The sequence below is a fragment of the Henckelia pumila genome, chromosome 2 (genome assembly GCF_033568475.1).
Source record: "Henckelia pumila isolate YLH828 chromosome 2, ASM3356847v2, whole genome shotgun sequence".
Lineage (NCBI taxonomy): Eukaryota > Viridiplantae > Streptophyta > Magnoliopsida > Lamiales > Gesneriaceae > Henckelia > Henckelia pumila.
Window position 1 is genome coordinate 162455420 of NC_133121.1, and position 6029 is coordinate 162461448.

Genomic DNA, 6029 nt, shown 5'->3' on the forward strand with positions numbered 1-6029 from the left:
GCACGGTCCGGCTCATATTATTGGGGGGGGCCCGTTCGTCAGAAAGTTGTACATTGGATCGACACATGTTGTAAGTTGGGTGGAACTTGGGATTGACTCATATTATTGGGGATCCACATGGCGACCGTCCATCACAACTTAATATTGATGGGTCATCTTGACATGTCACAATAAACGGTGTCATATTATCGGGCCCTTATTGGACATGAGGTAAAAAAACATGGGGGTTGATTTGGAAGCAATTGGGCTCTACCTTTTGAAAATTATGGTTGGCTGATATTATTCGGGACTATGATTTGTCAATTGGACTCCATGTTTCCACTAAGGAAACCAGTTTCTCGTTTTCACTAGAGGGTAGTGAAATCGTTAAAATAGTGGGAGTGAAATTCATAAAATTAAATATCACCATATTTTATGTCTTAGTAAATTAATTAAGCAATAACTGATTATTGTCTGTTTCTTTTCAGTATTTCATTACAATGAATTCGCGCAATCCACTATTCTCAATCCTCGAACAAAACAAACTGACTGACGCAAACTATACGGAATGATTCCGTAAGTTAAGGATTGTTCTTAGTTCGGAAATGGTTTTCTACGTGTTAGAAAAGCCTCCTCCGAAAGAAGCCCCGGCTGATGTGAGTCCGGAAGAATTGGCCAAACTTGACAAATGGTGGGACCATGATATCAAGGCCAAATGTTACATGCAGGCTTCGATGTCTGATGAACTTCAGAGGCGATTTGAGAATGCAGTGAATGCTGCTGACATTCACGATACTCTCAAGGAACTTTTTGGAGCTCAGTCAAAATCGAAGAGGTATGCCACCGTCAAAGAGCTCATGACATGCCGCATGCGAGATGGGACTTTGGTCCGTGAGCATGGGGTACACATGATTGGGCTCATTGAAAAGTTGGTAACACTCGACTTGACATTGGAGCATGAACTAAACGCGGACTTGTTACTTCTTTCTCTTCCTTCGTCGTTTGACGGCTTTGTGATGAACTTCAATATGAACAAGATAGAGGCCACCCTTGAAGAGATGGTCAATATGCTTGTGACTTATGAGGCCACATTAAAGAAGGATAAACTGGTACTCTTGGTTGGTTCCTCTTCTAACTCTAAGAAAGGGACTAGTGGAAAGGGTAAGAAACGTTCTGCCCCACCCAAGAAAATTATACCAAAGAAGAAGAGCAAGACAAAGGCTTCAAATGGGAACGGATCTGAAGACGTTTGTCATCACTGCAAGAAACCCGGTCATTGGAAACGTAACTGCAAAGTATATCTCGAGCAGTTGCGAACTGCAAAGGGTATGTTTTACATTGAAATAAATGTTTCACTTAATACTACTTCTTGGGTATTGGATACCGGATTTGGATCTCACATTTGCAATGATTTGCAGGTGATGACAAAAAGTCGTAAGCTTAGGATGAGTGAGACCCAGCTAAGGCTCGGAAATGGTTCTAGAGTTGAAGCCAAAGCTGTGGGAGACGTTTATTTAGTTTTGCAGAACGATTTTAAGTTATTTTTGAGAGATGTTTTACTTGTGCCAGATTTAGTTAAAAACATTATTTCTGTTTCTATGCTTGATAGAGATGTTTTTTCTTGCAATTTTGTGAATGGGATTTGCAATATCTACAAGAATGAATGTTTGATTGGAAATGGACAACTTGAAAACGATCTATATAACTTAAAATTAAAAGACGTTCCAATTAATTATGTTGATAAACCGGTAACAACAAATAAAAGGAAAAACGATAGTCAAAACCCGGCAAACCTTTGGCATGCTAGGCTGGGTCATATTTCCTCAAGGAGGATGAACAAGCTAGTGGGAGAGGGCATGTTTGATATGTCTGATATTAACTCTCTACCTACTTGTAAGTCCTGCCTAAAAGGAAAAATGACTAAATCTCTTTTCAAAGGAAAACCTAAGCGTAGTCAAAATCTGTTGGATTTGATCCATACAGATGTTTGCGGTCCATTTAGTATTGGTACTAAATTTGATCACACCTAATTCATTACCTTTACTGATGATTATTCAAGGTATGGGTATTTATATTTGATGAAATATAAGTCTGAAGCATTTGAAAAGTTCAAAGAATTCAAGGCTGAAGTAGAAAACAAACTAGGTAAGAGTATTAAAGCACTTCGATTGGATCGAGGTGGAGAATATTTAAGTACCGAGTTTTTGGACTATCTAAAAGAGAATGAGATTCTCTCTCAGTGGACTCCTCCTATGACACCTCAGCTCAATGGTGTTTTGGAGCGTCGCAATCGAACTTTGTTGGACATGGTACGATCCATGATGAGCTTCACTGAGCTCCCACCTTCGTTTTGGGGCTATGCGCTTGAAACGGCGGTATTGTTGTTGAACAATGTCCACACTAAAACAGTGGATAAAACTTCATACGAGTTATGGAATGGCAAAACTCCTAAGTATTCATACTTAAGGATATGGGGATGTCCTGCTTACGTGAAGCAGACAATGATAGATAAGTTGGATAGTCGATCCACCTTATCTTATTTTGTAGGATATCCGAAGAATTGAATTGGATATTATTTCTATCATCCTACTGAAACAAAAGTGTTTGTTTCGAGGAATGTCATCTTCATGGAGAAGGAGTTCTTACTTGATAAGAAAGGAAAGATGATGGAACTCGAAGAAATTCGAGAAGAACCCGAGATACAAAATAACGATCCTACACCTCAGAAACCATTAAACGACATGCCTATTCCTAGAAGATCCGAGAGGACTTCTAGACATCCTATTCGATATGGTCTACTTCTTGAAGGGGATCAAAGTGAACCTGACATTGGATATGATCCAAGAAACTTCAAGGAAGCAATTTCTGATGCGGATTCGAATTTATGGCTTGAAGCTTTGCAGTCGGAAATAGACTCGATGCATACAAACCAAGTTTGGTCTTTAGTAGATCCTCCCGATGAAATTGTTCCAATAGGGTGTAAATGGATCTACAAGAGAAAACTTGGGCCTGATGGTGAGGTACTGACCTACAAGGCACGATTGGTAACAAAAGGTTATACTCAAAGACAAGGAGTTGACTATGATGAAACCTTTTCACCAGTCGCAATGTTCAAGTCCATAAGAATCCTTATTGCCATAGCAGCTTGGTATGACAATGAGATATGGCAAAAGGATGTGAAGACTGCATTTCTTAATGGAAACATTAAGGAATAAATCTATATGATGCAGCCCGAGGATTCACATCCATGGGAAGCGAGCATAATGTATGCAAGCTTCAGAGATCAATTTATGGTCTCAAACAGGCATCAAGAAGTTGGAACCAGAAATTTGATGAAACAATAAAGGATTTTGGTTTCATCAAGAACCCGGAGGAACCATGAGTGTACAATAAAGTAGTTAAGGATGCTGTGACATTCTTAGTACTTTATGTTGATGACATCCTACTCATTGGGAATGATGTAGGGATGTTGCAGTCAACAAAGATATGGTTACAGGTAGATTCTCGATGAAGGATTTGGGTGAGGCGTCCTATATTCTAGGAATACAGATCTAAGAGAATGATAGGACTCACTCAAGCAACCTACATCGACACCATATTGAATAGGTTATCTATGGATGAGTCCAAGAGAGGACATCTACCTATGTGTCATGGAGTTTCTCTGTCCAAGTCCATGTCTCCCAAGACTGACGAAGAGATAGAGAAAATGACACACGTACCATATGTGTCAGCCATAGGTAGTGTCATGTATGGAATGATATCTACCCGACCGGATGTGGCATTTGCTCTGAGTGTCACGAGCAAATATCAAGCCAATCCCGGTCAAATGCATTGGAAAGCCGTGAAGGATATTCTTAAGTACTTGAGAAGGACTAAGAATATATTCATGGTTTATGGAGAAAGAGAATTGAAATTGGAAGGCTATACCGACTCTAGCTTCCAAAGTGACGTGGATGACTCGAAGTCAACCTCTGGATTTGTATTCATGCTCAATGGCGGTGCTGTCTCTTGGAAGAGTTCCAAGCAGGACACCACAGCGGATTCCACCACTGAGGCAGAATACATTGCAGCATCAGCTGCTACTAAAGAGGCTGTTTGGATGAGGAATTTCGTCCAAGAGTTGGGCGTAATTCTTGAAGCTGTTGGTCCAGTCCTGGTGTACCGTGACAACACTGGTGCCATTGCTCAGGCAAAGGAACCAAGGTCTCATCAAAGATCCAAACACATACTGAGGAAATACCACATCATCCGGGAGATCGTGGAAAGAGAGACATCACTGTCGAGAGAGTGGCCTCTGCAGACAATATTGCTGATCCACTTACTAAGCCCTTTCCAGGACCATTGTTTGACAAACATCGCGAAGCAATGGGACTACGTAGTATGACTAGTCGGCTATAGGACAAGTGGGAGATTGAAAGAGTTGATGCCCCGCTAGCCAAGTTGTGGCTAAGGGTTTTGAGAGTCTCTTATTATAAACAATCTTTGTTTAATATAATTTACATTCATTAATGACATATTCTTTATCTTTCTTCATAATGTTATATTGTGATATAATATTGTTGTTTTGATAAAGACCTTGAATATACTATAGTGTAAGTAAGATGAGATAGTGAATAAAGAGAGATCACTATCATGAAACACATCTTATAGTCACTGTATATTCTAAACAGTTCCTTGTCAATTGAGCCGTCCGCAAATAAGGATAAGGATCGCTCGAGTTCGAGACTAGCATTTACGATGCCAAGTACCACGTTTTATTGGTATGGAACATAGAGATGTTCAAAACATGCAAATGAATATTCATATGATGAATGATCGAACTATCCTATTCGGACTTTCCAAGTGGTTATTATTAATTGAGTGGATAAGTTTGCGGTTTTGGTTGTACACTATTAGTCCTTACTACTTGAAACATCATGGAGACTCTATATGCTAGTACTATACTTTGACTCGTGTACCGACTCTATGAGGGTCATCAGGTGTCGGGATTGGGTAAAGTTACGACACATATAGGAGTCGATGTTTTGTTGTCAAGGATTCACCACACGCTTGCGAGTGTGGATATCCTATGCGATATGAGGAGATATTAATGTGACAAATCTCTGGCCAGAGAACTCGATGTGATTTAGGTTACTTGGTTTCCTAGTAGCACATGCGATGTCACTATTTGATCTTCAAGATGCATTGCATAGTTATCGAATCTCGAACGACTCTCGATGTACCAATGGTTGTTGATTCGATCGGGATATTTGGATGAAGGGACCGTACTGTACGCTAACCAAAACCTACTGGTTCTTGCAGGAACTATCAGTGATACCTAGGGAATCATGGGGCGATGTTGCTAGGCGCTCTTACCATGATTCGATGGGTAAGTCAGAAATTGTTGTTCCGAGTCACAAGGAGTTGTGAGCCAACGGCTAGCTGTATCCTTGAACTATTGAGGGTCACACAAGTAATGGATTACTAATCCCCGTTGAGATAGTTAAATTTAAAGAGTTAAATTTAATGAAAGAGAATTTGGACTTCTTAACTAAAGGGAGTGGAATTTCCTAAAATGACATAGGGATGGGCATTTTTGGAAATCACTAAATTCGGATTCAGAAAAATTATCTTGACTTTAAAAGGTGCAGAAATGGTTTCTGTGCACATTGGTGAAATCAGTTTATCAATCGGAGTCATGATGAATTTTATATTAATTTCTATAATAACAGGCTTGGCTTGTAGGGCTTAAGTTATGGATTATGGGCCCTAAGGAGTTAGTGTCCTAATAGAGATATAACTTAATCCAGTCTAGAAATTATATATATATATATATAAGTATAATTTTCGAAAATAACATTCATTCAAACCTTGAGTTTTCGAAAATCACACAAAATTAAAAGAGGGTTTTTTCAAAAATTCTCTCTCCCTTTTTGAGAGAATTCAATCTGTGATTTTTATAAAAAATTACATTTTGAATTGACAGATCAAATCTGTTTAATCTCTACGATAAACATCTGATTGATTTCTAGTGCAATCAATCAGAGGGTTTCAATTTTCTATTCGTGGAC